The 12,565-nt window shown below is 44.2% G+C and overlaps 2 protein-coding genes across 2 annotated transcripts in view; one reads left to right on the top strand and one right to left on the bottom strand.

Moving 5' to 3' along the window:
* The window catches only part of LOC138967563 (trafficking protein particle complex subunit 13-like), a gene marked incomplete in the record, with an annotated part of 259,297 nt that overhangs the window by 208,118 nt on the left and 38,614 nt on the right, over nucleotides 1–12,565 (bottom strand).
* Nucleotides 1–12,565, top strand: part of LOC138967557 (uncharacterized) — a 34,654-nt gene that overhangs the window by 4,652 nt on the left and 17,437 nt on the right. The gene's annotated exons all lie outside the window — the stretch shown is intronic.

Genomic DNA, 12,565 nt, shown 5'->3' with positions numbered 1-12,565 from the left:
CGTTGTGAGTATCTATAGCCATCCAAATGTTTTCTGATAGAAGGCCCTCATGCCCGTTGTGAGTAGACAGCCATGTGTTTTGTGATATAGTGCCAGGTCATACTGTCAAATCATCCTCATGCCCGTTGCGACAATAGACATCCGTGTGTTTTCTGATAGAAGGTTATCATGCCTGTTTATCTTCATGTCCACTGTGGTTACAGACATTCATTCATATATCGGTTTTGATAGTGTGCAAAGTAAACTTCCGGGTGCAACCTTGCCTTGTGTGTAAAAGAGTATAGCCTTGTCTTTATTGCTGTCCTTCGTATCATGCAGTCTTGACCAATTGCTTCAAGATCATTCTCGTGCCCGTTTTGGGTAGAAACGCTGTTTTTGTCATATCCTGTACACGACTTCTTCCTCTTTCTGTTCTTCACCATGCCCATTGTCAGTGCAGACAGTCGCGCATTTTTGAAAAAGTATTTTCTTGATTGAGCTTTGATAATTTGTTTATCTGTAAGTTTTACCACCAAGACTATCGACTGACATCTTTTTCGCCGACGAAACCGGCACAGACGTCCATTCCAAACCCGTCTTCTTGATACCATTACTCACTCAATTCATTTTCTCGCGAATGTAGCAAAGGAAACATAATTTCCCTCCATACTGTCATCTTATCTCTCATCGTTTATGCAGTTAACAGTTCTTCCCCACAACCGCAGCGAGTAAACACTCTCTTTGACCGTATCGTGTTCAGGTTTGTCTGTCATCGTGTGTTTCCACTGTTATGTCTTCACGCTCATAACCTTCCCTCTGTCTTCTCTCTTTTGATGTAGTTCTGCAAAGTGTATTCACATCAGAGTCAAACTCATCCAGTGCATGAGCATTCTAGTGCCTTGGTGTTTTTTGTGTGTTTTATGGTTTTTATTTATTTATTTTTTACTACAGAGTAGAAAAATAAACTGCTTTTTTATTGCATGGTCATACTCATGCCAGTTCATTGCCACTTTCTCGACGAACACACACTGTGACTATGGAAGGGAGGGGACCATATTGCAAAACTAAAATTCTCTGGATGATTGGATATAGTCTTGGAAAAGGAAAGGGCTGCTAGCCATGCTTGTGAATCTGATCTTGGACACAAACCTTTCCCCTCTGTTTGGGCCCCCGTACTCCCGTAACCAGATGATGCTCTGACCACAAGTAGTCAGCCCATTTACTCACACACTGACAGTGACAACCCCTGTGCTCTGTTATGAGTTTACTGTATGGGTGATTCATGTGCCGTCTTGTGTTGGCCTTCTTGTCTGCGACAAGCCCATCCCTGCAGTCGATGATCTGTTCGTTCAAGCACAGAATGATGAACGAACCCAAAGAGTGCAGTGTTGTGTCAATCTGGTGCAACCAACGCTACTCTCTTGTGCGTCGTCCCTGACCGCTCCTGCTTTTGGGTTTTGATTAGGCGTGTGTAAAGTTGTGCTGTCCTGTCCTACCTGTCTTGTATTATCGTACCAAGACTTGTGCTGTCTTGTCCTGTTTAGTCTTGTCCTCTCTTAATAATATAATAATTAAGTAGAAGTGCAACGCCAAGGCACTGCATACCCCAGCGAAAGACAAACCTCTCTCTTACTCTCTCTGAGTCTCTCTCTCTCTCTCTCTCTCTCTCTCTCTCTCTCTCTCTCTCTCTCTCTCTCTCTCTCTCTCTCTCTCAAACACACACGAACACTCATACACACACACGCACACACACACACACACACACACACACACACACACACACACACACCCAAGTTACACACGTACACACATACACACTCACTCACTCACACGCACTCACTCTCTCACACACACTTCATACACACAAAACACACACCCATACGCACATAGAGACAGACGGACATACACACCTTTACAAACAAACACACATACACACGCACATACACTTACGCACACGCACATACACACACCCACCCACTCTCTCTCTCTCTCTCTCTCTCTCTCTCTCTCTCTTTCTCTCTCTCTCTCTCTTATACAAACAGACACACACCCACCCACACACACACACACACACACACACACACACACACACACACATGTACACACACACGCATGCACGCACGCACGCACACACACACACACACCCACACACACCCACACACACACACACACACAGTGACTTACACAAATCTCATACACACAAAACACACACTCATACGCACATAGACCGGCACGGTTGGCCTAGTGGTAAGGCGTCCGCCCCATGATCTGGAGGTCGTGGGTTCGAACCCCGGCCGGGTCATACCTAAGACTTTAAAATTGGCAATCTAGTGGCTGCTCCGCCTGGCGTCTGGCATTATGGGGTTAGTGCTAGGACTGGTTGGTCCGGTGTCAGAATAATGTGACTGGGTGAGACATGAAGCCTGAAAACTTCTGTCTTGTGTGTGGCGCACGTTATATGTCAAAGCAGCACCGCCCTGATATGGCCCTTCGTGGTCGGCTGGGCGTTAAAGCAAACAAACAAACAAATACGCACATAGACAGACGGACACACACACCTTTTCAAACAAACACATATACACACTCATACACACACAAACATACACAAAAACTCATGCACACACACATTCACACACACACACTCTCTCTCCCTCCCTCTCTCTCTCTCTCTCTTTCTTACACACACACACACACACACACACACACACACACACACACACACACACATACACACACACACACACACACACACACACACACACACACACGAGTACAGACTCATGCACGCGCGCACACACACACACACATACACACATACACACACACAGTAACACTAACACATGTGCACAAAATGAACACACACACACACCGCGCGAGAGAAAAGACTACAAGGAGGCATGACGTCATGATGCATTAATTGACGTCAAAGACTTTCGACCGTGACGTAATCTTCTTACGCGAGCTTTATCCATAGACTTGGAAACTACGGAATTTCTACCCGTCCAAAGCGGCCTTGGGTGGCGTTTGCTCAAAAAATGGGGGCGCCTATTGCACCCACCGTATTTTTGTTAGTATGGTCCCAATTTTTGGTGAACTTCCATCTTCAACTGTAGCCCGTAGCCGGGCACAAAGAATCCTTCTTTATCATGTATTATCGGTATGAACATTTCTCAAGTCGATTACAGTGCGTTCGTGGGATACCTCCAGCTTCGCTGGGATAATAACGGGTATTTATATAGCGCCTTATCCGAAGTTCAAAGCGCGTATGCCGTGTGAGATGGAATATTTTACACAATATATCACGCATTCACATCGGCCAATAGATCAACAGCCTATAGGCGCTGCATCCACCTTTCACGGCCTATTATTCCATTGACTTGCATTATCTTGTATAGTCTTTGCTGTACTGCATTTTGCTGTTTAGTTTCGTAAAGGATCACACCATTTTCAATGTTCTTTTCGCTTACTTACCATCTCTTCTTTGTGTTAATTTACAGATTATTTTCTCCTACTAAGGCTTCTACTGCATGTAGAATTCTACGGAAAACAGTATACAACGATGTTCTGTTGTATTTGACCTATTGTCTCTGTGGTGGTAAGCCTAGTAGGTTGGACTTACCAATGATTTGCATTTTGAGTACGCAATAGTCTGGGCCTCGCCGTGCTAGTGACCTACACGGGATTAATGTTGACATTACTTGGCGTTTGAATGCATTTTCTATGTGCATAATTCCATCGCCAACATCACTCTCACCAGTCCCAAGACGATCATGAGGGGTTGAGAGCTCTCTCTCTCTCTCTCTCTCTCTCTCTCTCTCTCTCTCTCTCTCTCTCTCTCTCTCTCTCTCTCTCTCTCTCTCTCTCTCTCTCTCTCTCTCTCTCTCTCTCTCTCTCTCTCTCTCTCTCTCTCTCTCTCTCTCTCTCTCTCTCTCTCTCTCTCTCTCTCTCTCTCTCTCTCTCTCTCTCTCTCTCTCTCTCTCTCTCTCTCTCTCTCTCTCTCTCTCTCTCTTAAAAATCTTTTGTTTTCTTCTTCTTGTGTTTACTTTTCAACTCCGTTTATGTCAAAAAGAGCCGTTCAAAAGCATATGCTAAACCTAAAATATTTCTCCATTCAAAATAAATGTGTGAGTTCTCTCACGTACAAGGGAAATACATCACACCATCAGCAGTCACCAGCACCACGAATGAACACGTCGTCTCACCCCCCATTACACACAATACATCCCCCATACCACACCACATTATTAATCATCATCCAGCAGCCAACAAACGAGCTCCACAAAAGGCCAGGGCTGCTAATCCAGCTGTGTTAATTACAGCAATTAAGCCCAAAAAGCCTGTCGTGGGGAGCTAATGCTAAATGATCAATCATCTCTTTTGTCATAGCCGTCAGGCAAAGCAAAGGGCAAGTTCGAATTCTGCTACAAGCACTTGGCTAGATCAAAGAGAATTTTTGATTGTTTGAAGCCACGCCTGTGTGCACTAAATTAATAATCTAAATGAACAAACGCATGGGAATCAGCAAGAATACGCCCAGAATAAGTATACTGACTTTTTGAAAACATGAGATTTAAAAAGTTAATTTTGAGTTGTTGTTTTAGAGTGGGTTCAAACATTAATTTTGAATTATCAGTACTGTTGGCATAAAAATACATGTGGATATTTCTTTTCATAACAATTAAACGCATTTTTGTCTTTGAGAATGTTATGTCAAAAGGGAAATAATCTCAAATGTGCGAGGGGAGAGAAATAGCCGTCTCAGAACAGGCGTGCCGATGGGAATTTTCAATGTAGATACTGAACGAGCACCACTGGGAAAATAAGTGAATACTTCATGCATCATGCACGTGCACGCAGTCAATAAAAACACATCGTGGAACTTTTATAAGCGAGGAAGCTGAATCATGGAAACATTTGTTTTAGGGACAGACATTAGACACTAGGATCTACCTGTGTAGGTGTACAGGATCTACCTGTGAAAGTGTACAGGATCTACCTGTTAAAGTGTACAGGATCTACCTGTGAAAGTGTACTTACACTGCAGTTTGGTGTGAATTAAATCCAGGTGTCAGCCACGTACTTCCAGACTTCAGGCTAACTCGTTTTTATTTTTTATTTTCATAATTGACAAAAACGACAGCTGGTGTTGCAAGCCCCTGGAGCAATTTTTTGATTAGTGCTTTTGTGAACAAGAAACAATTAACAAGTGGCTCTATCCCATCTCCTCCCCCCCCCCCCCCCCTCTTTCCCCGTCGCGATATAACCTTCGTGGTTGAAAACGACGTTAAACACCAAATAAATAAAGAAAGAAAAGACAGCTGGTGATTATTGTTGTGCAGATCTTTGTTATGATTATCGTTTTTCGCGGGAGTAATCCGAGGAATACTTAATACGCTTAATTTTTTGTCACCGTACGTACCACCTGGTGTCTGAGACACGGCAGCTTGCATTTAAGGTTGAAGGTTTATGAACCTAGATTCGCACAGTAAGCGTTTTACTGCAATTTAATGATGTGTGTATCATCATTGTCTTCTTCACAGACCTCGTGCAGTATATTCATTCTTATACTTCTGACCCATCTCTTTGACGTTATTTTATGTAGGTGGGCCTGTGGTCAATATGCAATAAAATTTTGCCTTGCTTTGGCAGAGCGACTGAAGCAAGGCACAAAGCTACGCGTCGCAATAGCACACCTAAATGAGAATACTTCTCGTCTCGTCCGCCATTGTAAGAGAATGCTGTATCACAAGTAGACTGTGAGCAATTTATTGACCTTTAGTATTTCTCGCTTTGTGAAACTTCCGTCGCTCTCCCCGTCCCATCCGCCTCCCTCCCTCCTTTTACACCAGTCACTTGCGGTTTTCTACACACTCTTTGTGTCTGGTACCACACAGTCAGCCTTCTTCAGTTCCCTGGCTGTTGCCTGACCGTTCTTAGGGCGAGGTCAGAATGTAAATGTCAGATTCCAATCCACACATCACAGACACTTCTTGTTTTGTTCTTGGGGAATATCCAGGGTCATTGTAAGTTCAAAATATCTGCTTGTCATATTTTTACCGTTTGTTGCCACTGGGACAACAAAGGCATAGCAACACGAGATTCAAAGAGCCAAATTTTTTATTTGTTTTGTCCTCATGAAGAAAACATTTCCTTATGAATAAAATAAATGTTGTCTTGTCTTAACTGATATGATCCTGTTTTGTCGTGTCGTTCTTGTATCACTCTTGGGCAGTTTTGTAACACACACAAACGTACTCTGTCTCCTCTCTCACTTAGTGGTAAGGCGTCCGCCCCGTGATCGGGAGGTCGTGGGTTCGGCCGGGTCATACCTAAGACTTTAAAATTGGCAATCTAGTGGCTGCTCCGCCTGGCGTCTGGCATTATGGGGTTAGTGCTAGGACTGGTTGGTCCGGTGTCAGAATAATGTGACTGGGTGAGACATGAAGCCTGTGCTGCGACTTCTGTCTTGTGTGTGGCGCACGTTAGATGTCAAAGCAGCACCGCCCTGATATGGCCCTTCGTGGTCGGCTGGGCGTTAAGCAAACAAACAAACAAAATCCTCTCTCACTCTCACTCATTATGTGGAAGAAGGGCACGCATCCTAGATGATCTCCGGTTGCTTGTGCTCAATACAAAAAAGTAGGGCAGTCACAAAAGCAACGAGCAGCCCGAGCACACACTGTGCAAGGCCTCCAGGAGACCGTGCCTTCGTCTGCTGTGAACCCTTTTCGCCCTGCAGCCATCCCTCACGGCGCGGGAAGCCCTTCTCCAACATTTGATTTTAAGGCCATTGATCTTTTTTTCTTTTTCTTTTTTTCCCTTTTTCTAGGGGCGTTCATTATTCATCTTTCTTTTTATGTTTTTATTTGGAGAGCCTCTTTTGAAATGTTTGAAAGTGTGTTGTGATTGGTTGTTTCTTACTTTGGAGCGTCCTTGGCAAAAAAGGGGAATGTGGAATTGAATAAAGAGTGGGTAACGAAATAATCAGGCCATATGCTCGCTGGTCTAATTTGATCATTTTGGTGGGCGCTGGACTGGCCTGATATTTCATTGTGTTGCTGGGTTTTGTGGCGAGTAGGCTTGCGCGAATCGACCGGTGAAAACCGGTGTTAAGGGAGGGAGGGGGGGGGGAGTTGTGGATGAGGTGAAGGTGGTTTGGATAAGGACAGGGAGAAGAAAAGCCAGCACCTCTTCCGCCCCGCCCCCCCCCCACTCTCACACAGAAAAACGACAGAGAGTAAAGGAGAGAGAGAGAAAGGCAGACAGTCAGACAAACGGACAATCTAACAGACAGACCTCTGAGAAGCAAAGTGCACCACAGACAATCTAACAGACAGACCTCTGAGAAGCAAAGTGCACCACAGACAATCTAACAGACAGACCTCTGAGAAGCAAAGTGCACCACAGACAATCTAACAGACAGACCTCTGAGAAGCAAAGTGCACCACAGACAATCTAACAGACAGACCTCTGAGAAGCAAAGTGCACCACGGACAATCTAACAGACAGACCTCTGAGAAGCAAAGTGCACCACGGACAATCTAACAGACAGACCTCTGAGAAGCAAAGTGCACCACGGACAATCTAACAGACAGACCTCTGAGAAGCAAAGTGCACCACAGACAATCTAACAGACAGACCTCTGAGAAGCAAAGTGCACCACAGACAATCTAACAGACAGACCTCTGAGAAGCAAAGTGCACCACAGACAATCTAACAGACAGACCTCTGAGAAGCAAAGTGCACCACAGACAACTCCGTAAAATCCAGACTAATGACCCATTTACACAAAATCGACAGACTCGCGAGATCGAAAATCGCTACGCTTTAGCCGACCTTCCGTTACAGAATGGTCGTCCTCAATGCCAGCAAATACTCACCGGAGTCTGCGAGCATTCATGTTTCCTGCACCCTATTAACATAGCGTGCTGCACTTGCATTACATCCCAGCTTGTTTCGTCAACTGTCTTACGGCTGATGACGAACTATGGCCACTCTCAGCATCGCATGTCGCACGTACGTGCGTTTTACAACCCTGTGCTGCCAGGACTCTGCTGAACATGGATAGCAAGCACATCCTAGTGTAGTATAAATAACTTTGATGACTTTCTCGATTTCAACTCATCACTTGTGATTTGACAAGGACATTACAATTTACACTTGAATGAGAGTATCGCATGCTTCAGAATTTTTCAGTATTAAAGATGGTGATAGCCTGTCGATTCTTTGGGAACGTTAAGCGGGATGTTAAGCTGCGCATGTTCTCTATTTTTTTTGTGTTCGTTGTGCTCATCGTTGGGCTGCGTTCAAATGCAAGGTCCAGCGCTGGCGACATCCCTTGACCTATCGCAAAAGGTTCTGGCGTGTGGCCTTTGAAAGACACTACAGTCGAATCTGCCTCAGCGACCACCTCTTGATAACGACCACCTGCCCATTACGACCGCCCCAAACAGACCCCGACGAGATCCTTTCCCATAGATGATTCCAATTTCCGTAACGACCACCTGTCTGTGAGGAACTGTTGCAGTTGGTCCCGGCCTTGGGTGGTCGTTAAATTGACAGGTTGGACTGTTCCATCTATTACGCTTTGTGCACCGAACACTGTGTTGTGCAAGAGTGAACTGTCTGGCGACTGGTGACAGCAGTGAGAGTGTGAAGACAGCGGGCTTCACGTGCCAGAAGCTCTGTAGGTCAGGAGACGAGTGTTTGCTCCCAAGAGAAGAGACGGATAGAGACCGTCAGCGAAACTCACACACGCAGATAGCGACAGTCTGACACGAAGGGAACCTCCACCCCTACCCCCTTTCCTCCCTCTCAACGTTTCTTTTCCCTTTTTCTTCCAACTCCTCCCTTTTTTCTTTTCCTTCCCCTCTCGCAATTCTTTCCTAACCCCTTCCATTTTGCGTTCTGTGTTTCTGTCTGAAGAGGTTTGGACTCAAGGGACTATAAGTCGGATGAAAAACTTCTCTCTTGAACTACGCAACTCTGCTTCTCTCCTTTAGAGTTCTGTTCTTTGTCGTAAAAACGGCCAACTTCTGTCAACCCAAGAGCTTTTCAATTGAAAAATGAGGCCACTGTAAGAATATAAAGGGAGGCATAATGTCGTCATACCCTGTGTTCGGGTGTTTGCAAAGTCGCAACTCTACTTTCTGGACGTTAAAGGAGGCCCCATGGACTTCGACAAACCGGAAATTACAATTCAAGTACATCACACATCGCACAACAGATTGTAATCTATGGCTGGAGTGAAAGTGATTTACTCTGGCAGAGCTCTTTCTGTCACCAAAGTACCCCAGTATAGATAAATCACATGATATACAAGTTCAATTTCCAGATTTTCTTAAAGGGTGCATTGCGGTCACTTGTGACATCAATGGAACAAAATACAGATTTTTTTTTTGTCAGAGGGAAAGTACAGCTACAGCATAAAAGCACCACCAAATCCCATTTTGTAGAACCATCACTGGAACTAACTCTCGTTACGGCATACTACCAAACCATTTCTATTTGTTAAAAAGCGCAGCAGTACGTTTGGAAGCAGTGGCAGTTCGTTGACATCAACTTCGGCATACAATGTTGTCTGGTGTGAAAGCTTTCGAGTGTTGTGATGTTCCACCATCCTTCCAACCCAACCCCACTTCCCAGAGGCCCAGCAGCGAACAGTGCATACAGTACGGGTTCTTTTGCTTGCGTGTGGATTACAGATTTTCTTTCGTTCGCCTCACACTATCTACCGAAATCATCGTAGGCGACAACAGCAACAGAACTATCAGAGCTATTCTTTTGTTATATTCTTTACTTTGTTTGACATTTCCAACAAGGGTATAATTAAACGATATTCTGACCTTGACAGAACATGAAAAAACAATTCCTGATGTACTAATGTAACCACACTTTTTTCGGAATAAAATCTAGTTTCAACCAACTATCAGCAACCCAAACCGTTCGTCTGGACGTTCTCATCTCCATCGGTCGTTGCTGCGTCACCTATATGGCAGGTCTTCTCGTCCTTTCCTTGCCTGCCCGGAGCGGCTAAGTGTCTGTATCGACCAGCACACAGGGGGATGATGCCAGTGATTCCTCGAGTGGTCATCCCAAGCGGTCAATCTAATCCCCCGGCCAGCCTCCCAAAGCCCTTCTCTCTTGTCCATCTCCGATCCATCTCGCTGCGGGCCGGCACGCGCTTGAGGGGCCTCCATAATGGCGACTCAACCAGACAGTCGATGCTTCACCTAAGTCTCCGTGGATGATTTCTGGCACTATACGTATACGTTAAATTATGTGAAACCACGGTCTTCTTTCTTCCTAAGTCTACGTATAGCCCCTCGCGAACATCTGTTTTTTTCCATGGAAGTTGCTTCATTTTATCTCAGCAAATTTGCCGAGAGAGCCATACAATGTTTCGGCCATTTTTCAAGTCTTTTGCAGTCCTTTTCGACTTCTTTTCTCCTTCGTAAATTTGTGTTCGGTAATTCTAACGAAATGACGACAATTGATGCGATGGCGGTGCCAAGAGCCAATAAAAAACGCTGGCGCTGGACCCGAGTACTCTTCAGACTGGCTCGCTCCCCCAGTATGAAAGTTTTTGTCTTGTGCACGTGGATTTAAAAAAAAAATAAAAAAATAATTTTAAATTTATTTTACACAATTAAAAAAGTTATTACAGTAAAATAAAACATTAAAACGTTCATAATAAACAATAGTAAACAAGAATTAAGAAAAAAAACAACAAGAAGAGCAAACGCTCGATCGAGTCACTTTCGCAGTTCTGAATATTATATGAGGCATCAGATGGACAGGAAGAAATTGCTATTCACAACACAATGAGTCACGTTCACATAAAATTTGAGCCCGGTCACTTTTATAGTTTCCGAGAAAAGCCCAACGTTAAGTTGTGTGTTGCCGAACAGAAAAGGCTAGTTATCTCCCTTGTTTTTCTGATAACGTTCGTAAAAGGCTACAGATGTAAATACTTTGATGTAAAGAATAATCCTACAAAGTTTCAATCACATCCGATGAACTTTGTCAAAGATATAAAATGTCTAATTTTTCCTTTGACGCTGACCTGTGACCTTGAAAAAGGTCAAAGGTCAACGAAACCATCGTTAAAGTGTAGAGGTCATTGGAGGTCACGACTAAACAAAATATGAGCCCGATCGCTTTGATAGTTTCCGAGAAAAGTCCAACGTTAAGGTGGTGTCTACGGTCCGGCCGATTATCAAGTTAGTGTATCAACTTTTGAACGAACTGCGCCCAGTAGTTTCCCAGCAATAAGCTGTTAAGTCGAGACAGACACACACACAGATACACACACAGACACACAATTAAAGTCTGCTGGACCCAAGTACTAGCGTACTCGGGGATAAAGTCGTTTTTGCATTGCATGGGACTACCACGGCTCCCATGTCATAAGCGTCCTCAAACTTTGATAAAATATAGTTCCAATGAAAATCAATGAATGATACTTTCTCAGTATATACTTGCGAATGAGTATATCTAAAGGTGGGGGGGGGGGGATGCAAATAGCAAGTGATGTCTTACTTTGACACCTTCTGGACAATATGTGTGGACATACGATGGACCAATAGAATGATTCGTGAGCCTCAGTCTCTCGTCACCCCTCGCCAAAGTCAGTATTACGTATTGACCAGCAGGACTATTGCGACCGAAACCCGATATCAGATCCAATATAATACCACAGACATCCGTCTCGTCTCGCCGATCTATTATCGTTTAGTGTTGGCAGACGGTCTATGATGATTGAGATAATGGTGCCCTGAGCACTGCCAAGACTATGATGCTGTTATCTCGCCCTACTGAGGGTATAAGATTTTCTTTTACCTCGCAATACCCCCGGTCTGGTCCAATGTTTGCCATGCCAGTAATAGTGACTGAAGCAGACGATACTCAACACGTACGTACTTAGACATTTGGAATATTAATCTGGCTAGCATCTGTCCACACAAAACACCGACACGCGCGCTCTTATCTCTGAATTAGTTTTAGTCAACCCAGAAATCCTGAGTGTTTGGGTAGTGAACTCCAGGGCCTGAAGAAAGTGGTGTCAGCATCTTCCTTGTACTTTCTGTTGTTCTGACAGTGTCAGTGACCAACTTCTTGTGTTCTGTCATCTTGAACTGGTGATTTGAGGCTTCGTACGTATGACGGAATAAATACATAAATGCACATATAGAGAATACTACATGGCTTGCTGTGTCGTACCAGATTTACACGAGTTTTTTTTTAAAATATTGAACTGCGAGCGAAAGCGAGCTGTTCACTATTTAAAAAAGCAACGAGTGTAAATCTGTTACGACACAGCAAGCCATGTAGTATTCTGTTTATCCTACATACTGTACTTACGTGTATTTTTCTGAAAATGTCCTGCAGTCGAAGCAGCTAAATTGAAGACGCTTGTTTTGGAACATCGATCTTTTCTAAAGCCTCGTGCAATCTATTACGTCAAAGTAAAGAAACGTCACTCTGAAAGTGTGGCGTGACGTGTTAGTTCTAAAACTTTATCGAGGGTAATTAGCGAGCGCAATTTTGTTTCTATAATGACGTTTGTCTTGGTGACTTTGGCATC

This window comes from Littorina saxatilis, linkage group LG5 (genome assembly GCF_037325665.1).
Source record: "Littorina saxatilis isolate snail1 linkage group LG5, US_GU_Lsax_2.0, whole genome shotgun sequence".
Lineage (NCBI taxonomy): Eukaryota > Metazoa > Mollusca > Gastropoda > Littorinimorpha > Littorinidae > Littorina > Littorina saxatilis.
Note: the sequence above shows the minus strand (reverse complement) of the source record. Positions and strands in the feature narration are given on the sequence as shown.